The sequence below is a fragment of the Artemia sp. Qi Xiang Cuo genome, chromosome 3 (assembly GCF_049724085.1).
Source record: "Artemia sp. Qi Xiang Cuo chromosome 3, ASM4972408v1, whole genome shotgun sequence".
Classification (NCBI taxonomy): Eukaryota; Metazoa; Arthropoda; class Branchiopoda; order Anostraca; family Artemiidae; genus Artemia; species Artemia sp. Qi Xiang Cuo.
Window position 1 is genome coordinate 54,605,394 of NC_142796.1, and position 24,105 is coordinate 54,629,498.

The 24,105-nt window shown below is 35.0% G+C and overlaps 1 long non-coding RNA gene across 1 annotated transcript in view; it reads right to left on the reverse strand.

The window, feature by feature from the left end:
• The window catches only part of LOC148954290 (uncharacterized), a 34,729-nt gene extending 10,930 nt beyond the window's left edge, over window positions 1–23,799 (reverse strand). The window contains exons 1-2 of the long non-coding RNA XR_016141571.1: window positions 23,690–23,799; window positions 13,117–13,236 (exon numbers count right to left, since the gene is read on the reverse strand). This is a non-coding gene — a long non-coding RNA (uncharacterized LOC148954290). The remainder of the gene's footprint in view (window positions 1–13,116; window positions 13,237–23,689) is intronic.
• Window positions 23,800–24,105: the final 306 nt, after the last annotated feature.

Here is a 24,105-nt window from a genome sequence, read left to right on the forward strand (position 1 = left end):
CTCCCCCGGTCCCCAAAGGTCCCCCGGGACCCGAGAAGCGCCGCCGGTCAGGAAAGCGCCGCAGGATGTGCCGCGGGTCAGGAAAGCGCCGCAAGAGATGCGCCGCAGGGAGGCACCGCAGGAAAGTGCCGCAGGATGCGCCGCAGGGATGTGCCACAAAAAAAAGTAAACCAAAAAGTAAAAATTTCGAAATGTTATCCCCCAAACGCCCTCCTCAGACCCCCAAATGCCCTCCCCTGGTCCTCAGTGCTTTACCTTGTCACAGTTACATTCTCTTAATTTTTCAAAGTTCATTTTGAATTTCTATCGGTGAAATGCAAGAGTTGGAATATTTCAGTAGTGTTTTGTCGTGCTTTAGCCTGTCATATTTACATTATCTTAATTTTTCAAAGTTCATTTTGAATTTCTATCGTTGAAATGCAAGAGTTGGAATATTTCAGTAGTGTTTTGTCGTGGTTTACCTTGTCACAGTTACATTTTCATGATTTTTCAAAGTTCATTTGGAATTTCTTCCATTGAAATGCAAGAGTTGGAATATTTCAGTAGTGTTTTGTCGTGGTTTACATTGTCACAGTTACATTTTCATGATTTTTCAAAGTTCATTTTGAATTTCTTTCGTTGAAATGCAAAAGATGGAATATTTCAGTAGAGTTTTGTTGTGGTTTACCTTGTCACAGTTACATTTTCTTTATTTTTCAAAGTTCATTTCGTTTTTCTTTCATTGAAATGCAAGAGATGGAATATTTCAGTAGTGTTTTGTCGTGGTTTACCTTGTCACAGTTACATTTTCAGGATTTTTCAAAGTTTATTTTGGATTTCTTTAGTTGAAATGCAAGAGTTGGAATATTTCAGAATCGTTTTGTCGTGGTTTACCATGTCACAGTTACATTCACTTGATTTTCCAAATTTCATTTCTCTTTTATTTTGATGAAAGGCAATAGTTGGAATATTTCAGTAGTGTTTTTTCGTAGTTTACCTTGTCACAGTTACATTTTTTGGATTTTTCAAAGTTCATTTCGGTTTTCTTTCATTGAAATGCAAGGGTTGGAATATTTCTGTAGTGTTTCGTCGTGGTTTACCTTGTCACCGTTAAATTTTCTTGATTTTTAAATGTTCATTTAGTTTTTCTTACTTTGAAATGAAAGAGTTGGAATATTTCAGTAGTGTTTTGTTGTGGTTTACCGTGTCAGAGATATATTTTCTTGATTTTTCAAAGTTTATTTCGGTTTTCTTTCATTGAAATGCAAGAGTTGGAATATTTCTGTAGTGTTTTGTCGTGGTTTACCTTGTCACAGTTACATTCTCTTGATTTTTCAAAGTTCATTTTGAATTTCTTTCATTGAAATGCAAGAGTGAGAATATTTCAGTAGCGTTTTGTCGTGGTTTACCTTGTCACAGTTACATTCTCTTAATTTTTCAAAGTTCATTTTGAATTTCTATCGTTGAAATGCAAGAGTTGGAATATTTCAGTAGTGTTTTGTCGTGGTTTACCTTGTCACAGTGACATTTTCATGATTTTTCAAAGTTTTTTTGGAATTTCTTACATTGAAATGCAAGAGCTGGAATATTTCAGTAGTGTTTTTTCGTGGTTTACCTTGTCACAGTTACATTGTCTTGATTTTTCAAAGTTCATTTTGAATTTCTTTCGTTGAAATGCTAGAGTTGGATTATTTCAGTAGTGTTTTGTTGTGCTTTACCTTGTCACAGTTACATTTTCTTAATTTTTCAAAGTTCATTTCGGTTTTCTTTCATTGAAATGCAAGATTTGGGATATTTCAGTAGTGTTTTGTTATGTTTTAACTTGTCACAGTTACATTCCTTGCCCCCCGGACCCCAGAGGCCCTCCCCCGGTCCCCAAAGGTCCCCCGGGACCCGAGAAGCGCCGCAGGTCAGGAAAGCGCCGCAGGATGTGCCGCGGGTCAGGAAAGCGCCGCAAGAGATGCGCCGCAGGGAGGCACCGCAGGAAAGCGCCGCAGGATGCGCCGCAGGGATGCGCCACAAAAAAAAGTAAACTAAAAAGTAAAAATTTCGAAATGTTATCCCCCAAACGCCCTCCTCAGACCCCCAAAGGCCCTCCCCTGGTCCTCTGTGCTATACCTTGTCATAGTTACATTCTCTTCATATTTCAAAGTTCATTTAGAATTTCTATCGTTGAAATGCAAGAGTTTTATTATTTCGGTTTTTGTGGTTTACCTCGTCAAAAATACATTCTATTGATTTTTCGAATTTCATTTTGAAGTTATATCATTGAAATACAAAAGTTTGATTATTTCAGTAGTGGTTTGTTGCGGCTTACCTTGTCACAGTTACACTCTTGATTTCTCAAAGTTCATTTTGAATTTCTTTCGTTGAAATGCAAGAGTTGGATTATTTCACTAGTGGTTTGTTGCGGCTTACCTTGTCACAGTTACATTCTCTTGTTTTTTCAAAGTTAATTTTTAATTTATTTCATTGAAATGCAAGAGTTGGAATATTTCAGTAGTGTTTTGTCGTGGTTTACCTTGTCACAGTTACATTTTCTTGATTTTTCAAAGTTCATTTTGAATTTCTTTCGTTGAAATGCTAGAGTTGGAATATTTCAGTAGTGTTTTGTTGTGGTTTACCTTGTCACAGTTACATTTTCTTGATTTTTCAAAGTTCATTTCGGTTTTCTTTCATTAAAATGCAAGAGTTGGAATATTTCAGTTGTGTTTTGTCGTGGTATACCTTGTCGCAGTTACATTCTCTTGATTTTTCAAAGTTTATTTTGGGTTTCTTAAGTTGAAGTGCAAGAGTTGGAATATTTCAGAAGCGTTTTGTCGTGGTTTACCTTGTCACAGTTATATTCTCTTGATTTTTCAAAGTTCATTTTGAATTTCTTTCATTGAAATGCAAGCTTGGGATTATTTCAGTAGTGTTTTGTCGTGGTTTACCATGACACAGTTACATTTCCTTGATTTTTCAAAGTTCATTTTGGATTTCTCTCATTGAAATGCAAGAGTTGGAATATTTCAGTAGTGTTTTGTCGTGGTCCAACTTGTCACAGTTAAATTCTATTTATTTTTAAAAGTTCATTTCGTTTTTCTTTCATTTAAATGCAAGAGTTGGAATATTTCAGTAGTTTTTTGTCGTGGTTTTCCTTGTCATAGTTACATTTTCTTGATTTTTCAAAGTTCATTTTGTATTTCTTTCTTTCAAATGCAAGAGTTGTAATATTTCAGTACATTTTGGTCATGGTGTTCTTTGATTCAGTGACTTTATCTTGATATTTCAAATTTTATTTGGGATTAATTTCGTTGAAATGAGAGATTTGGAATAATTCAGTAGCGTTTTGTCATTGTTTACTGTTTCAAAGTTATTTTCTCTTGATTTTTCATAGTGCATTTTGAAATTCTATCATTGAAATGCAAGAGTGGGATTATTACAGTAGTGTTTTGTCATGGTTTACCTTGTCACAGTTACATTCTCTTAATTTTTCAAAGTTCATTTTGAATTTCTATCGTTGAAATGCAAGAGTTGGAATATTTCAGTAGTGTTTTGTCATGGTTTACCTTGTCACAGTTACATTATCTTGATTTTTCAAAGTTCATTTTTAATTTCTATCGTTGAAATGCAAGAGTTGGAATATTTCAGTAGTGTTTTGTCGTGGTTTACCTTGTCACAGTTACATTTTCATGATTTTTCAAAGTTCATTTGGAATTTCTTCCATTGAAATGCAAGAGTTGGAATATTTCAGTAGTGTTTTGTCGTGGTTTACCTTGTCACAGTTACATTTTCATGATTTTTCAAAGTTCATTTTGAATTTCTTTCGTTGAAATGCAAGAGTTGGAATATTTCAGTAGTGTTTTGTTGTGGTTTACCTTGTCACAGTTACATTTTCTTGATTTTTCAAAGTTCATTTCGGTTTTCTTTCATTGACAGGAAAGAGTTGGAATATTTCAGTAGTGTTTTTTCCTGTTTTACCTTGTCACAGTTACATTATATTAATTTTTCAAAGTTCATTTTGAATTTCTATCTTTGAAATGCAAGAGTTGGAATATTTCAGTAGTGTTTTGTGGTGGTTTACATTGTCACACTTACATTATCTTTATTTTTCAAAGTTCATTTAGGTTTTCTTTCATTGAAATGCAAGAGTTGGAATATTTCAGTAGTGTTTTGTCGTGTTTTACCTTGTCACAGTTACATTCTCTTGATTTTTCACAAAGTACATTTTGGATTTATTTAGTTGAAATGCAAGAGTTGGAATATTTCAGAAGAGTTTTGTCCTGGTTTACCTTGTCACAGTTACATTCCCTTGATTTTTCAAAGTTCATTTTGAATTTCTTTCATTGAAATGCAAGAGTTGGAATATTTCAGTAGCGTTTTGTCGTGGTTTACCATGTCACAGTTACATTTTCTGGATTTTTCAAAGTTCATTTTGTTTTTCTTTCATTGAAATGCAAGAGTTGGAATGTTTCTGTAGTGTTTTGTCGTGGTTTACCTTGTCACAGTTACATTCTCTTGATTTTTCAAAGTTCATTTTGAATTTCTTTAATTGAAATGCAAGAGTGAGAATATTTCAGTAGCGTTTTGTCGTGGTTTACCTTGTCACAGTTACATTCCCTTGATTTTTCAAAGTTCATTTTCGATTTCCTTCGTTGAAATGCAAGAGTTGGAATATTTCAGTAGTGTTCTGCTGTGGTTTACCTTGTCACAGTTACATTCTCATTGATTTTTCAAGGTTCATTTTGGATTTCTTTCATTGAAAAGCAAAAGTTGGAATATTTCAGTAGTGTTTTGTTGTGGTTTACCTTGTCACAGTTACATTTTCTTGATTTTTCAAAGTTCATTTCGAATTTCTTTCATTGAAATGCAAGAGTTGGAATATTTCAGTAGTGTTTTGTTATGGTTTACCTTGTCAAAGATACATTCTATTGATTTTTCAAAGTTAATTTTGAATTTCTATCGTTGAAATGCAAGAGTTGGAATATTTCAGTAGTGTGTCGTCGTGGTTTTCCTTGTCACACTTACATTACCTTGGTTTTTAAATGTTCATTTCGGTTTTCTTTCATTAAAATGCAAGATTTGGAATATTTCAGTAGTGTTTTGTTGTGGTTTACCTTGTCTCAGTTACATTCGCTTGATTTTTCAAAGTTTATTTTGGGTTTCTTTAGTTGAAATGCAAGAGTTGGAATATTTCAGAAGCGTTTTGTCGTGGTTTACCATGTCACAGTTACATTTTCTTGATTTTTCAAAGTTCATTTCGAATTTCTTTCATTGAAATGCAAGAGTTGGAATATTTCAGTAGTGTTTTGTCGTCGTTTACCTTGTCAGAGTTACATTTTCTGGATTTTTCAAATTTCATTTCGGTTTTCTTTCATTGAAATCCAAGAGTTGGAATGTTTCTGTAGTGTTTTGTCGTGGTTTACCTTGTCACAGTTACATTCCCTTGATTTTTCAAAGTTCATTTTGAATTTCTTTCGTTGAATTGCAAGAGTGAGAATATTTCAGTAGAGTTTTGTCGTGGTTTACCTTGTCACAGTTACATTCCCTTGATTTTTCAAAGTTCATTTTCGATTTACTTAATTGAAATGCAAGAGTTTGAATATTTCATTAGTGTTCTGCTGTGGTTTACCTTGTCACAATTACATTCAATTAATTTTTCAATGTTCATTTCGTATTTCTTTTATTGAAATGCAAGAGTTGGAATATTTCAGTAGTGTTTGGTTATGCTTTAACATGTCATAGTTATTTTCTCTATATTTTTCAAGGCTTATTTAGGATTTATTTCATTGGAATGCAAGAGGTGGAATGTTTCAGTAGTGTTTTGTCGTGTTTTTCCTTGTCACAGTTAAATTTTGTTGATTTTTCAAAGTTTATTTTGGATTTCTTTCATTGAAATGCAAGAGTTGGATTATTTCAGTAGTGTTTTGTCGTGGCTTAAATTGTCACATTTACATTTTATTGATTTTTGAAAGTTCATTTCGGTTTTCTTTCATTTTAATAGCAAGAGTTGGAATATTTCAGTAATGTTTTGTCGTGGTTTCCCTTGTCTCAGTTACATTATATTCATTTTTCAAAGTTCATTTTGAATTTCTTTCTTCGAAATGCAAGTGTTGGAATATTTCAGTAGTGTTTTGTCGTGGTTTACTTTGTCACAGTTACACTCTCTTGATTTTTCAAAGTTCATTTTGAATTTATTTCGTTAAAATGCCAGAGTTATAATATTTCAGGTGTGTTTTTTTGTGGTTTACCTTGTCACAATTACATATTCTTGTTTTTTCAAAGTTCATTTTGTATTTCTTGCCTTGAAATGCAAGAGTTGGATTATTTCAGTATCTTTTGGTAATGGTTTACCTTGTCACAATTACATTTTCTTTATTTTTCAAAGTTCATTTTGAATTTCTTTCATTGAAATGCAAGAGTGGGATTATTACAGTAGTGTTTTGTTGTGGTTTACCTTGTCACAGTTACATTCCCTTGATTTTTCAAAGTTCATTTTGAATTTCTATCGTTGAAATGCAAGAGTTGGAATATTTAAGTAGCGTTTTGTTGTGGTTTACCTTGTCACAGTTACATTCTCTTGATTTTTCAAAGTTCATTTTGGATTTCTTTCATTGAAGTGCAAGAGTTGGAATATTTCAGTAGTGTTTTGTCGTGGTTTACATTGTCACAATTACATACTATTGATTTTTCAATGTTCTTTTTGAATTTCTGTCGTTGAAATGAAAGAGTTGAAATATTTCATAAGTGTTGTGTTGTGGTTTAAATTGTCACAGATACATTTGCTTGAATTTTCTAAGTTGATTTTGGATTTCTGTAGTTGAAATGCAAGAGTTGGAATATTTCAGTAGTGTTTTGTCGTGGTTTACCTTGTCACAGTTATATTCTCTTAATTTTTCAAAGTTAATTTTGAATTTCTTCCGTTGAAATGTAAGAGTTGGAATATTTCAGTAGTGTTTTTTCATGGTTTACCTTGTCACAGAAACATTCTCTTGATTTTTCAAAGTTCATTTTGAATTTTTTCATTGTAATGCAAGAGTTGGAATATTTCAGTAGTGTTTTGTCGTAGTTTACTTTGTCACAGTTACATTCTCTTAATTTTTCAAAGTTCATTTTGAATTTCTTTAGTTGAAATGCAAGAGTTGAAATATTTCAGTAGTGTTTTTTTCATGGTTTACCTTGTCACAGTTATATTCTCTTTATTTTTCAAAGTTCATTTTGTATTTCGTTCATTGAAATGCAAGAGTTGGATTATTTCAGTAGTGTTTTGTCGTGGTTTACCTTGTCACAGTTACATTCCCTTGATTTTTCAAAGTTCATTTTCGATTTCTTTCATTGAAATGCAAGAGTTGGAATATTTCAGTAGTGTTTTGTAGTGGTTTACCTTGTCACAGTTACATTCCCTCGATTTTTCAAAGTTCATTTTGTATTTCTAACGTCGAAATACCAGATTGGTAAGATGGCTGGAACGATTTTTCGTGTTGTAAAATATCGCAGTTACCGTCTATTTATTTTTCACTCTTCAGTATGGATTTCGATATCTTAAGTGCAATAGTTGTAATATTTAAGTTGTTTTTTTTCGGGTTTTAAAATGTAACAATAAATTTACAAAGAATTTTAAATTTCACTTTTGAATTTCTTTAGTTTAAATGAAAGATTCGGAATATTTAAGTAGTGTTTTGTCATGGTTTACAGTGTCACAGTTACATTTTCTTGATTTTTCAAAGTTCATTTTGAATTTCTTTCGTTGAAATGTAAGAGTTGGAATATTTCAGTAGTGTTTTGTCTTGGTTTACCTTGTCACAGTTACATTCTCTTGATTTTTCAAAGTTCATTTTGAATTTCTGTCATTGAAATGAAAGAGTGGGATTATTTCAGTAGTGTTTTGTCATGGTTTAACTTGTCACAGTTACATTCTATTGACTTTTCAAAGTTAATTTTGGATTTCTTTCGTTGAAATGAAAGAGTTGGATTATTTCAGTAGTGGTTGGTTATTGTTTAATTGGTAAAACTACCATTCTCTTGATTTTTCAAATTTTATTTTGTATTTTAATCGTCGAAATGCAAGAGTTGGAATATTTCAGTATTGTCTTGTCATGGTTTACCATGTCAAATTTACATTCTCATTATTTTTAAAAGTTCATTTGGAATTTCTTACATTGAAATGCAAGAGTTTGAATATTTCAGTAGTGTTTTGTCGTGGTTTACCTTGTCACAGTTACATTTTCATGATTTTTCAAAGTTCATTTTAGATTTCCATCGTTGAAACGCATGAGTTGGAATACTTCACTAATATTTTTACATGATTTACTTTGTCAAAGTTACGTTCGCTTAATTTCTCAAAAGTTCATTTCGGTTTTCTATCGTTAAAATGCAAGTGTTGGTTTATTTCAGGAGTTTTGTCGCGGTTATCTTTGCTTCTGTTACATACTAAATATTTTTCAAAGTTCATTTTGAATTTCTTTCGTTGTAATGAATGGACTTAATTATTTCGATAGTGTCTTGTTATGTTTTGTTCTATCACAGTTAAATTCTCATGATTTTTTAAAGTTCATTTGGAATTTCTTACATTGAAATGCAAGAATTGGAATATTTCAGTAGTGTTTTTTCGTGGTTTACCGTGTCAGAGTCTAATTTTCATTATTCTTTAAATTTTATTTTGTATTTCTATCGTTGAAATGCAAAAGTTTGAATATTTCAGAAGTGTTTTGTTGTGTTCTATTTTGTCAAAGTTACATGCTCATAATTTTTCAATTTTTATTTCTGTTTCATTTAGTATAACCTCAAGAGATGGAATATTTCCGTAGTGTTTTGTCGTGTTTTACCTTGTCACAGTTACATTTGCATGATTTTTCAAAGTTCATTTTGGATTTCTTTAGTTGAAATGCAAGAGTTGGAATATTTCAGTAGAGTTTTGTCGTGGTTTACCTTGTCACAGTTACATTCCCTTGATTTTTCAAAGTTCATTTTGAATTTCTTTCATTGAAATGCAAGAGTTGGAATATTTCAGTAGTGTTTTGTTGTAGTTTACCATTTCACAGTTACATTTTCTTGATTTTTCTAAGTTCATTTAGTATTTCTTTCGTTGAAATGCAAGAGTTTGAATATTTCAGTAGTGTTTTGTAGTGGTTTACCTTGTCACAGTTACATTTTCTTGATTTTTAAAAGTTCATTTTGTATTTCTTTCATTGAAGTGCAAGAGTTGGAATATTTCAGTAGTGTTTTGTCGTGTTTTACCTTGTCACAGTTACATTCGCTTGATTTTTCAAAGTTCATTTTGGATTTCTTTAGTTGAAATGCAAGAGTTGGAATATTTCAGAAGCGTTTTGTCCTGGTTTACCATGTCACAGTTACATTCCCTTGATTTTTGAAAGTTCATTTTGAATTTCTTTCATTGAAATGCAAAAGTTGGAATATTTCAGTAGTGTTTTGTCGTGGTTTACCTTGTCACAGTTACATTTTCTGGATTTTTCAAAGTTCATTTCGGTTTTCTTTCATTGAAATGCAAGAGTTGGAATATTTCTGTAGTGTTTTGTCGTGGTTTACCTTGTCACAGTTACATTCTCTTGATTTTTCAAAGTTCATTTTGAATTTTTTTCATTGAAATGCAAGAGTGAGAATATTTCAGTAGCGTTTTGTCGTGGTTTACCTTGTCACAGTTACATTCCCTTGATTTTTCAAAGTTCATTTTCGATTTCCTTCGTTGAAATGCAAGAGTTGGAATATTTCAGTAGTGTTCTGCTGTGGTTTACCTTGTCACAGTTACATTCTATTAATTTTTCAAGGTTCATTTTTGATTTCTTTCATTGAAATGCAAGAGTTGGAATATTTCAGTAGTGTTTTGTTGTGGTTTACCTTGTCACAGTTACATTTTCTTGTTTTTTCAAAGTTCATTTTCAAAGTACGATAGAAATCCAAAATGAACTTTGAAAAATCAAGAAAATGTAACTGTGACAAGGTAAACCATGACAAAACACTACTAAAATATTCCAACTCTTTCATTTCAATGAAAAAAATCCAAAATGAACTTTGAAAAATTAAGAGAATGTAACTTTCACAAGGTAAACCATGACAAAACACTACTGTAATAATCCCACTCTTGCATTTCAATGAAAGAAATTCAAAATGAACTTTGAAAAATCAAGAGAATGTAACTGTGACAAGGTAAACCACGACAAAACGCTACTGAAATATTCCAACTTGCATTTCAACGAAAGAAATCCAAAATGAACTTTGAAAAATCAAGAGAATGTAACTGTGACAAAGTAAACCACGACAAAACACTACTGAAATATTCCAACTCTTGCATTGTAACGAAAGAAATTCAAAATGAACTTTGGAAAATCAAGAAAATGTAACTATAACAAGGAAAACCACGACAAAACGCTACTGAAATATTCCAACTCTTGCATTTCAATGAAAGAAAACCGAAATAAACTTTGAAAAATCAAGATAATGTAACTGTGACAAGGTAAACCACGACAAAACACTACTGAAATATTCCAACTCTTGCATTTCAATGAGAGAAATTCAAAATGAACTTTGAAAAATCAATTGAATGTAACTGTGTCATGGTAAACCACGACAAAACACTACTGAAATAATTCTACTCTTTCATTTCAATGAAAGAAATTCAAAATGAACTTTGAAAAATCAAGAGAATATAATTGTGACAAGGTAAACCACGAGAAACGCTTCTGAAATATTCCAACTCTTGCATTTAAAATAAAGAAAAATTAAATAAACTTTGAAAAATCAAGCAAACGTAACTGCGACAAGGTAAACCACGACAAAACACAACTGAAATATTCCAACTCTTGCATTTTAATGAAAGAAAACCAAAATGAACTTTGAAAAATCAAGAAAATGTATCTGTGACAAGGTAAACCACAACAAAACACTACTGAAATATTCCAACTCTTGCATTTCAAAGAAATAAACACTAAATGAACTTTGAATAATCAAGAAAATGTAACTGTGACAAGGTAAACCACAAAAAAACACTATTGAAATATTCCAACTCTTGCATTTCAATGAAATAAATTAAAAATGAACTTTGAAAAATCAAGAGAATGTAACTGTGACAAGGTAAGTCACAACAAACCACTAGTGAAATAATCCAACTCTTGCATTTCAACGAAAGATATTCAAAAAGAACTTTGAAAAATCAAGAGAATGTAACTGTGACAAGGTAAACCACGACAAACCACTAGTGAAATAATCAAACTCTTGCATTTCAATGAAAGAAATCAAAAATGAGTTACTAAAAATCAAGAAGATGTAAGTTTGACGAGGTAAACCACAAAAACTGAAAAAATCAAACTCTTGCTTTTCACCGAAAGAAATTCAAAATGAATTTTGAAAAATTAAGAGAATGTAACTGTGACAAGGTATAGCACAGAGGACCAGGGGAGGGCATTTGGGGGTCTGAGGAGGGCGTTTGGGGGATAACATTTCGAAATTTTTACTTTTTAGTTTACTTTTTTTGTGGCACATCCCTGCGGCGCATCCTGCGGCGCTTTCCTGCGGTGCCTCCCTGCGGCGCATGTTCTGCGGCACTTTCCTGACCCGCGGCGCATCCCTGCGGCACATCCTGCGGCGCTTTCCTAACCCGCGGCGCTTCTCGGGTCCCGGGGGACCTTTGGGGACCGGGGGAGGGCCTCTGGGGTCCGGGGGGCCCTTTGGGGGTCTGGGGGGCACTTGTGGACCGATTGGTCCTTTGGGCGCCCGGTGGACCTTTGGGGGCCGGGGAGGACCTTTGGGGGTCCGGGGGGCCAGTTGGGAGCCTGGGGGACATTTGGGGACCGGTGGAGGGCCTTTGGGACCCCGTTGCTCTTTTTGGAGCTCGATGGGCCCTTTGAGGACCAGGGGAGGGCCTTTGGGGTCTGGGGTGGGCCTTTGGGGGACTGGGGCTCTTTGGGTGCTTGGGGGACCTTTGCGGACCGGGGGCTTCCTTCGGGGTTGGGTTGGGGGATTGGAAGCCTTTGGGCTTGGGGTAGAGGACCTCACAACACTGCTCAAATGGAACTTGTGTATTATAACGATCACAGAGTTTTACCCTTAAATTCTCTTCTAAAATCATCTTTTAAATCCTCTTTTAAAATGTCTCTAACTGTTTCGCCGAAATAATTCCATAAAATGGCTAAAACGGTTTCGCCCAAATAATCCCTAAACGTAATTTCAGCGAGTTCCTTTTGTTTGGCATCTCTGTGCTCTCACATTGAAATTACAAAGAAACCTTTTCGCGCGCTAAGATCAGAACATTCGCTCGGGAACGATTCTCTTTAGAAACAACAAATGAAATCCCCTTTCGTAAATCAATAATTCCCCTTAGAAACAACAGTTAATTTCCCCTTTCATGTCAATCAATCAATCATGACATCATCTGTCATGTGTTATCTAACTGTTACCTCGGAAACTCATAACATTTGGCTTGAACAACAATAACAAATACTGTTTCCCGGAAACTCATAACATTTGGCTCGAGCAACAACAACAAATACTATTTCTGGATCATAACATTCGCTGAGAGCGTGCACTTACAACAACAACAACAACATTGACCTTGACATTTGCCTCGGAAACAACAACAAATACTATTTCTGGATCATAACATTCGCTGAGAGCGTGCCAAAAACACACCTGGAGAAAGAGACCATGGAGAAAGAGGTCATTGACCCCATTAACCACGTGTTCTCCCTAGGGATGCTATGCCCATATTTGGTGTTAAAAAAAAAGTTATAGGTGGCAGCAGGGGTGAGGGGTGGGAGTTATTATGACCATTCTACTACTATTCAACACTCGTTTCTCTAGAAAACCACACTACCAACCCACACCAAAGCCGTCACCTTGAAATTTCTGACTTTTCCCTTGTAATCCTCCCAATAACCCCCTCCCCCTTGTAATCGTCTTTGTAACAGCTATTTAACATTTATGCCAGTGCTTCAAATGTCTCTGAATTTCCCCAAAGAAAATTATGTTTGGCAAGATCTCCCGAAAAATTAACATTCGAAACAAATTATTAATCATTGTTAACTTTAATTTTTGGAAATTTTTTAGAGAAACTTCTTTTCTTAAATCGTTGTTCGATTATTTAGTATTCTAAGTTCCTGTAATTTATGGTATTATAAAGAAAAGTAAAAAGATACAACTTACGCAGACTCGCACAAACTCCCTCAGTTTGCGTGACGAAGTTTCAGGGAATGAGGCTAAATTTAAAGTAGGGACATCGTCTGAGACTGTTGACCAGAGAGAACGAGGCTTGTGAAGGGTGGCCTGCAAGGAGCCCATAAATGAAATTATATTCTGAACCATGGATTAGGACTAAAGGTAAGAGGGCCTTTTTGCCTGAACCTTGACTGAGTTTGGTGAGTCTGGTCATAATAACAATAGTAATAATAATGTCAAATGAAGCTTTTCATGTTATCATTATTGCTAAAAATAGTAAATCTTGTTGATAAAATTAGTTGTACGTCTGCCGGTAAAAATCCAGTTGATGCATCGGTACTCGGGTCGGATCTCTATGGATGTAAAAGCTTGGACAAGAACTTGCTAATTTCAGTACTCAAGAAATTTAAAGGTTTCTAAGATTGTGTACATTGACTCTTAATTCTGGTGCTTAATGTGGATAACAAACTACATAGTATGATAGTATATCCGATGGGTATCACTGGGAGTATTACTAGAAAAACATAAGTCAATAAAAGACAAAAGGGAACAAAGATTTGTTTATGCAGTAGCTTGATCCCTCTTCTATCCCCAACAGCCATCAATGTAAAATTATAAGAAAATAAAATAATTTCGTGTGCTACAAAGTACCTGTGGTTGCTCTAGCCAAGAGAAAATGCAGAACAATATTTCACCCCACTTCTCAGAACCCAATATAAAAAAATGCCAGAACTAATATCCAAGTTACTGTATTTCTTAGAGCAAAGGGGTTAGAAAGCTGTTATCCCGGCTTTAGATACCTTTGGGTTCCAAAATGAGTCAGCCACTACCCCGATCTTAGATCTCAAAGAGAACCGGCCTGGGTAGTCAGCTGCTACCCCGATCTTAGATCCCAAAGAGCATCGGCCTGGGTACCAAAAACCTGATTTTAGTGAGAACCCACGTCAACGAAGTAATAATAAAATTAAACCTAGCTTTATTTAACTTACGTGGTGAAAAAATCATTCACTATTCCTTATTTAAGCCGTTACTTTAGTAAGAGATAATAATGCAAACTGAAAACACAAAACCGACCAAAATAAAGATCATTAGGACCAGAAAACTCCACAAATAGTCTACAGAAAATAAAGGTGAATTTACAAGCCCTCTATAGTCTTTCATTGGTAATGGTATTAATAGCTTTTAGTATGCAAACTATATCTCCAGAAAAAATTCAAGCAAGCCCAGTTTTCATTAAAGTTCTGGTTTGTAGAATTCTTCAGATATTGGAAAATAATGGGTGTTACTTTATGTGAGCTAGTTTTGTAGATATATCTTGCATAATCTGCCAAGCAATATTTATGTTCGTTTGAGTTAATACTAGTTTTATAGTAATTGTTTCAATTTCGCTCTTTACTGCTGAAAGAAAAACAAGGGTTTTTTTAATCATTTTGTATTCGTTTTTTAAATATACATAACAAACCTTACATAATGATTATTATGTAACTTGGGCGCCGAAACTAAAAAAATCAAAATGAGCTTTTATAAAGATAGGACACTAATTACAGTTTTTACTACCTACCTGAGTGTGGAACTTATTCCATATATTAAGAGTTCGAGGGGTGTATTCATGGGTGCCCATAAGCTGAATTCCAGGGGGGGCAAACTTCGTCTAATTGCTACTTTTAATGCTATATAATAGAAATCTCAGAACAAAAATATAAAAATAAGGCAGCATCATTCAGCCAGGGGGGGGGGCAAGAGCCCCCCCCCTGCCCTCCCCCATATGGGCGCCCATGGGTGTATTATCACCGGAATCTGTGAGGAGTCTTCGATAGAAAGTTCAATTATTTCCATGGAAATGAAAACAAAAAACCAATCATAGTTTTTCTTCAAAAAGCTTTTTTAGTTGTCGGTTGCTAAGGGGCATGAGAGGGAAAGCATATAATAAGGGGGGGGGTATAAACCTTTCCATAAGAATTTTTAATCAACACGACTGAAACGGTGTCCTTGCTATGCTTCCCAGTCTTTTCGTTTCAGAAATGGCACCAAAAAGTACCTTTTTGGTGCCATTTCAACCAGTTCGTGGTAACAAACTGTAAGTAAGGAGCGACTCGGCTAAAATAGTAACCGAAACTCTAAAAAAACGGAATTTTGATACCAATAGATATATCAAAAGAATTGGCTTTTTATGCTAACTCCGAATTTTAAAATTTAATTAAGTTTAGTTTTACCCATCAAAGGTTACAAGCCTGAGAAAATTTCCCTGATTTTTGAGAAAAGGGGCAAACAGCCTCTAAAAGTCAAGTAATCTCAATGAAAATCACACCATCAGATTCAGCGTATAAGAGAACCCTACTGTATAGGTTTCAAGCTCCTATCTGAAAAAATGCGGAATTTTGTATTTTATGCCAGAAGAAAAATCACGGACGCATGTTTTTTTCCATGGATCATCGTATTGCCCCATTGGTCCTAGAATATCAGGAGAGGACTCATTCAAACGGAAATTAAAAGTTCTAGTGCCCTTTTTAAGTGACCGAAAAAATCGGCAACTAGCCCTCCTCCCCGTCCTTTTTCCCAAAATCGTCTGATCAAAATTTTGAGATAGCCATTTTGTTCATCATAGTTGAAAGGCCCAATAACTATGCCTTTGGGTGTAACATACCCCCTCACATCCCCAGGGGAAAGGTCTTTTAGTTATAAAATTTGCCCATTGTTTGCGCATAGTATTTGTTATTGGGATGTAGGCATACATTTTCGGGTGGGGGGGGGGTGACAAATTTTCTCCTCGGGGTTTTTCCAATGAGAAATTTTCCATGGGGAGGGAAGTTTCCAGGAGTTATCTTGTCAGGAGAAATTGCACACTAGGCGAATTTGCCAGAATTCTTACACAAAATTATTTTTATATGTCTTACTTTTTTTTTTCGCCTTAGTTTTACGCGTAGTGGTTAAGAGTAATTGTCCAGGGTAAATTTTCTCCGGGATCGAATTGTCTAGAGGATATTTCCGTTGGGAGGGGGTTTCTCCGTGGAGGTGGGGTAAGATTTCCTGGCATTATTTAAAAAACGATCAGAAATTAAATAAAAGAAACAAGTTTTTTTCAACTGAAAGTAAGGAGCAATATTAAAACCTTATAACGAACAGAAATTATTGCATATATAAAGGGAATTGCCCCCTCCTCAACACCTTGCTCATTACGCTAAAGTTTGAATTTTCCCCCAATTCTTTAATAATGACTCCTGAAACACAAGGGCCGTTTCATTAGAACAATAAGACGCTTTTTTAGAAGTACTAAAACTTTAGGGTAAAGAGCGAGGTGTTGAGGAGGGGGCAACCCCCTTTATATACGTAATAATTTCTGTTCGTTGAAGTTTTAATGTTGCTCCTTACTTTCAGTTGAAAAAACTTTCAGTTTACTTTCCTTACTTTCAGTTGATAAATTTTCTAAAAAGTACGTAGACATGAGCAACAGCTTTTTAAGGAATTATTAAACATCTGTCTAAGATATTGCAATACCCTGATAATCCTGACGGTTAAAAAAAACAAAACTTAATGTAAAAATAATGTCACACCCATGCAGAAAGAAGATCTTTGATTTTCAAGACGGGGAGGTGACCCGCTTCCAGTTTAAAGTTTTAACAACAACTACAAGTGCAGCATCACAGAAAAATGTTTAATGGCACATTATAAGCTCTTGATTATCGACAATTATTTCGTCTTTTTTTCTACATTTGTCCAGATAAAGCCATCATAACCATAAAGTGGCTTAGAATACTGAAAACTGCACTTCAGAAATGGTAACTATTATTTCAGATAATTTCAGTAGTAAAAGTTTATTACGAAAACGAATGTGTACAATTACAAAAGGGCCTAGAAACCCTCGAAATGGCGTCGAATCGATATGAAAAGTGCATAATTGGGGGAATCACAAGGGTTGAAAAAAGCAGACGTACAGTCCCCCAACCTTGAAGAACTAGGAAACTCCCTTTTTTCCCTGGGAGACATTTAGGTTTCCTGAGCATCTAATATGTGAGCATCTGATAATGAGGAGTGCTGTTTTGTTGTTTTCGTCTGTTAAATGTTAAATGTTGCTGTTAATGTGCACCTGCTCTTAAAAATTGCTTCCTGGACAACTTTTCTTTAATATTTGATATAAATCAATATTTAATAAGAAATTCCTAACTTAAATACCAATTCTGAAAAAGTTTCATCCAACAAGCTCCATAACTTCTCCAGAATATCAAAGAAAATTATACAAAATGCAATTTTTATCCTAAATTGGTTGTATAAAATTAGTCGAAGTCTGATGAAACTTTAATCAAATTTCTGAATCAATCGAATTGGCGAATCGAATTCTGCTCTATTTTAACGTTATTACCGCTATTCACCTTATTCACGTTATTAGCGCTATTCACATTATTCACGTTATTGCACAAAAATCAAGAATCATTATTACTCTTAATTACCAGATAAGACAAGCCGCTAGACGAATTACGATAGTAGGAAATAAAACATAAAAAGCAAAACGTAAAATAATAAAACGTAAAAAACGTACGTGACAACGACAAAACAATTAAAATCAAGTTTAGTTTTAAGTCATTAGTATTTTGATTTTGACTTAAGTTGTGAATTGATTTGGATACAGTCTGGACTTTTCTCACAATAGATATATATTCACCAACAAAAATCATATAAAAAATGCAGGGCACCTATACCTACGAAGGCCACATGCCCTGAAAAGAAGGTGGAAGATACTAACAAAATACAAATCAAGAAATAAGAAGAAAAAGAGAGAGATTTAGCTAGAGGGTGAAAGAGATAGAGGGAAAGAAAGATTTCAATGACTTGTAAAAATTTTTTCCGTTCGCTCAGCAGAAATTAGACAAGCTCCACTAGGAGCCAAACAGTTATAATAATAATAATAATAATAGAGAAAAATTTATAATAATAACAGGCAAAAATGGGGCTTTTTTAGGAATTACATAGACAGATTTATTTGCTTTTTTAAAGTATTTTATTTTAATTATAAAACATCTAGGGTTAGTATGTAGAGAATAGTATAGTTTTGAAAAAAATGTAGATAAATATAGTTTAAAACTCTGAGTTTATTAGATTTTTATACATCATAAGACATAAGGCCTTACATTTAGGTATGTTAAAGCTCCAGGTTTATTTGGATTAAACCTAATTTACCCGAATCTTTCGATTTGATGGCGGATTCTTTTGATGGCGGATTTCTTGCCGCCGAGCAAGAGCTTTAAGTCAAGTCAAGTAAGTTATTGTAATAATTAACGCTCAAAACCATTAACTGGAGGTTTACAAGAATCCTCCCGTATACTCCCCCTTCCAGCCCCCTTAGCAAGTTCCACAATCGTCTGCTCACCAGTATGCTACTGCAACATTAGTAGGGCTTGCGGGTTACCAGAACATCATAGAGAGATGTTTAATGGTTCATTCGAACGGAAATTAAAATGACTAGCGCTCTTTTTAAGTGACCAAGAAGATTTGGTGGTAGCTATCTCCCTTTCCTCTGCACCTCCTCCTAAAGTCGTCCGACCAAAATTTTGAGATAGCCACTTTCTTCAACATAGTTGAAAAGTCCAATAAATATGCTTTTGGTTATGATATGTCCCTCCATAGTCCCTGGGGAAAGGGGTTTACACGGTATCAGGCGTACCGGTATCGCACGTATCAGTATCGGATGTTTTTTCAATCATGGTTTTGGGCTTTCTATATGATTTCTAATTAAAAATGAACAAAGATTAATTTAGAAAATTAAGGTTTTCTGAGGGAAGTAAAGAGCGAAGTTGAAACTTAAAACGAAAACAAAAAATTATCACTTCACAGCCTATCTAACATATACCGATAAAACTAGTGCGAATAAACCAGCTGGTGATATTTCCCTTTGCTTGTAGGATTATAGAAAATTAGCGCTTTACTGAAAACAGAAAAGTCGAGTATAAAAAACAAGAATACTGATTTAGGAGTCAAATGTGAGTACGTAGCCTCACAACAAAAAACTAACCTATAACGCTTTTCATAGTCTTACACGAGCTGTGATACAAAAAGGGGCTTATAAACCTCAAGTTCAAGTTTTTCAACCATGAAGATTATGATGGTACCCTTTCCATGCTTCCCAGCCCTTCTACTCCAGAACTGGAAAAAAAGATGACCATTTTTGTGGCATATTGAACTTTATGATAGCGTGATAAAGTAGAATTTAAAAACAGATTAGTACTGCCAGCAGGGACCATAAAGACCAGTGCCCCATCCCTTACCCTAACTTTATTCCATAGATTTTGTTGAAGCTATCTCTAAACCACGCATTTTTTTTACTTGACATTTTACGGTTTTGTTTGAATTCTAGCTGAGTTCTGGAGTAAAAGGGCTGGGAAGCATGGAAAGGGTACCATCATAATCTTCATGGTTGAAAAACTTGAACTTGAGGTTTATAAGCCCCTTTTTGTATCACAGCTCGTGTAAGACTATGAAAAGCGTTATAGGTTAGTTTTTTGTTGTGAGGCTACGTACTCACATTTGACTCCTAAATCAGTATTCTTGTTTTTTATACTCGACTTTTCTGTTTTCAGTAAAGCGCTAATTTTCTATAATCCTACAAGCAAAGGGAAATATCACCAGCTGGTTTATTCGCACTAGTTTTATCGGTATATGTTAGATAGGCTGTGAAGTGATAATTTTTTGTTTTCGTTTTAACTTTCAACTTCGCTCTTTACTTCCCTCAGAAAACCTTAATTTTCAAAATTAATCTTTGTTCATTTTTAATTAGAAATCATATAGAAAGCCCAAAACCATGATTGAAAAAACATCCGATACTGATACGTGCGATACCGGTACGCCTGATACCGTGTAAACCCCTTTCCCCAGGGACTATGGAGGGACATATCATAACCAAAAGCATATTTATTGGACTTTTCAACTATGTTGAAGAAAGTGGCTATCTCAAAATTTTGGTCGGACGACTTTAGGAGGAGGTGCAGAGGAAAGGGAGATAGCTACCACCAAATCTTCTTGGTCACTTAAAAAGAGCGCTAGTCATTTTAATTTCCGTTCGAATGAGCCATTAAACATCTCTCTATGATGTTCTGGTAACCCGCAAGCCCTACTAATGTTGCAGTAGCATGCTGGTGAGCAAACGATTGTGGAACTTGCTAAGGAGGCTGGAAGGGGGAGTATACGGGAGGATTCTTGTAAACCTCCAGTTAATGGTTTTGAGCGTTAATTATTACAATAACTTACTTGACTTGACTTAAAGCTCTTGCTCGGCAGCGTCGCCAGCGTAGAGGGAACCAGACGTCAGCGCAGTTAGTCGTCTCCAGAGTGGCCTGTTTTGGGCGAGGGTAGGAGCTTCGCTGGGGTCAATGCCCCACGCTGTGAGTAGATCGCGGATGATATCCGCCCATTTCATACGTGTTCTACCCCTGGGGCGTTTCCAGCCGTTTGCAGCAGGACCGAAGTCATATATTAGTCGGGCAGGTGTTTCAGTGGGTAGACGAAGTAAATAACCGTACCAACGCAACGAGCGGGACTCAAGCTGTTTGGACAGGGGTGATAATTTAAAGGACCGGAGGATACCCATGTTCCATACCCTATCGAGCCACCTAACTCGTTCAATTTTGCGGAGGTGACTGTTAAGCACTAGGCCAACGCCTCCTCGTTTCTGTTGACCACCAGACCAAAGCAGTGTGCGCCCTTCACCAATGTACTCCTCGCCAATGTACCGTTTTATACTTCTGATCCTTTTCACTTAAGAAGTGGTACCCAAAGTGCCGTTTTTAGTGCTATATGGCACTTACGGATGGCAGAATTGATAAGAAGCACGTAGATATGAACAATAAATTTCAAATGAGCGATTATAAATGTCCCTACGAATTTCTGGAAACCCAATAGCCCCAGCTTTTCCACTTGAGACATGGCACCAAAAGCGCCGTTTGGCACTTGCAGATGGCTAGAATTTATAAAAAGCACGTAGATATGAGAAATTGGTTTTAAACGAGTCATTAAACATCTCTCTATGATGTTCTGGTAACCTGCTAGCAGTGGAAAATAAAGAAACAAAAGGGAGACACATCAGTGCTACCGATGCAAAAAAGTCATTTTCCTTGCTGTTCAAGGTGTAGGACTTTTAATTCCCCATTTCAAGGTTTTCAACCATGCTGATTCAATGGTACACTTTTCATTTTGATCCGACGTCATTTTTGAGCGGTTTCAGCCTTTTTTAAAAACTACCATAAATTTGTTCTCGCAATAAAACTTTTACTTTTAAGATGAACCAAAATAAGTTACCATTCCTGAATCAGTGTCAGATGGCAATTTTGCTTACTATGGGCTGTGGTTTGCTCTTTACTAGGTTACAGCTACTGCTATAGCCATGATTACTAAAACTTGTTAAAGGGGTAGAGCAGCAGCTCTCCAGAAGGAAAAATCTTAACAAATCAAAGTAGTACCATTAGATTCCTTATTTTATTTTTATTTTCAACATAATAGTCGTTACCCCGACGATGCCCACCCCTGATGGACATATTTATAGCCCTAAGAATATATCTATTTGTGGTAAAGGTAAAAAATACCAGATCTTCAGGACACGGGCTAGAACAAAAAGAGAGGTATTTTTAGATTGCTAATTTTATGGTCATTTTCACGATTTTGTTCACGTTTTTGACAATTCATTAACAGTCCTCCTTTAATGGTCTCATATAGGCTTAGGCTACGCATAAAACTAACCTAACTAACCTAATAATTGAGAATGAAAACTGATATAAAAACAGATAAAAATGGATGAAAAGGAAAAATGATTCATTGATCCTTGCTGCATATAATGAAGTAAGAATTACATCGTTTTTCTTTGTATAGTCCAGGGTTACATAACATCATTAGAGGGGGGCTGGGGATAAACTGTCAAAAGCATGAGCAAAACTATAAAAATGATCATAAAATTAGCAATCTAAAAATGTGTCTTTGTTCTAGGATACCTTTCTCTCTGAAAAGCTGCTATTCTTGACCTTTACATTCTTTTTCGTTGTTTCCATTGTTAGATCCGTTGTATAAACGGATAAAAGATAACATTTTAAATGACTTAAAAGCGTGAATAATTACGGAAGGAAACAGAAGAATGATTAATATTTAAGTGCTTTATAGTATAAAATAAGAATTCCGTTGTTTTTTTTTAGTTTGATATACCCAGTGGCATCATTTCGAGAGGGCAGTTACCCCCCACCCAATAATTTGGAGAAAAATTATTATATAGCCCATGCCCCTTAACCATCCGGTTATAGACTCCTCGGTACTTAAGTATTAAACGTACTCTTTTACATAACGCAATGAAACCAGTCACGAAAAACCTGCTAAAGATTGGTTAATTTAAGAGACCGCTATAGAGTCATGCAATGCAAAGCGGGGTTTTCATTGTGTTTACGATATTTAACCTGTTGTTTTTTGGGGGTTTAGGAGGGGGGGAGGTACCTAGGTTAGGTTACGTATTTAAAATATGGTATACTTTGCCCCCCCCTAATGTGCAAATATAGCCTATAGCCCAAATTTGCTTCTAAACTATTATATATTCATCCTATTTTATTTTATTTCATTAGCATTAACCAAACTTGACTTCTTTAGCAGTATATAAAAGAGTACGTTTAATACATAAATGCCGACCCCTCTTGCTCCCCCCAGTAAAAATGCTGGTAAAATTTTTCTTTAGCTACTTTTGGCTATCTTGGAGGGGGGTTAGGTTAGGAAAATGAAACTTTCAGAGATGGGTCTACAGGCTAAAGTATGTCCCGGGAAGGTATTTTGAAGTACCTACCTCCACTCATTCTCCTTCTGGTGAGTCCTGAAATTTGCCTACATGACAGGTCCTATACCTATTGAAATTCTGACAAAACAACATTTTACTTTAATTTTCAGTTATCCGTACCTTTTTCTCTGGCTTTAATTCTGAAAGAGCAATTCCTGTTATTTGAGTAGATTTTAAGCCATATCGATGTTTTTTTTTCAAAATTTAGGAAATTTATCCGCATATCTTTAAAACCTTATATATTGGGACTGAACAAAGTTGTTAAGCTGAAAACAGTTTTGTTGTACTTCATTTAAGCAGAAGATCTATTTTGCAAGGTTTAACTTTTAAAACACATAGGTTTTTAAAGGTCATCAAAGGTCAGGACCCTCTAGAGAGAGAAGGAGTGGAGGTAGGTACTTCAAAATACCTTCCCGGGACATACTTTAGCCTGTAGACCCATGTCTGAAAGTTTCATTTTCATAACCTAACCCCTTTCCAAGATAGTCAAGAGTAGCTAAAGTAGAATTTTACCGTGAACTATCACAAATAAGACTTTAATCATAAAATTAGCGCTTTAAAAATGTATCTCTTTTTGTTTCAACATGTCTCCTTCTGAGGAGCCGCTATTCTACACCTTTATCAATAAATATAATATATGGGGCTATGTTTGGCCCCATAATGGGAGGCATTGGATGGGGTGCAAGTGTCACGATAGCGAACACTGTATTTGGATTATTGTAATAGTCAATGGATATTACACTGTTAATATTCTTCCAAAAAAGTACTTACAAAATGCATCATCTTCCTAGTTTGGATTTTACGCTTTGCTTTACCCCAAAGCTTCTCTGACAGCTCAAGACAAACTGGCCAAAATCGAATTGAAACACATAATAAAAGGCATTTTGTTTACAGTAATTTTCATCTTTATCAGGTTCTATGCCTCTTTAGACGACCTTCAGCTTAGCTGTTTACATTTAATGGTAAAGCACATGGACAAGAATGACAACTTTCTGTATCAAGGTCTAAAACATATACCTTATAGGCATTTTTCATTGCAGATCTGAGGACCAGAAAGGAATCGCGGTAATTTCCCTGCTTTATGTTTGAAATATAATTTTAGCTGATAATAAGTTGATTTTACTGAAGATTGTTTCTGGAAATGTTTGTTATCTTATGACAGTGGGGTACTTTCCCATTATATGGGC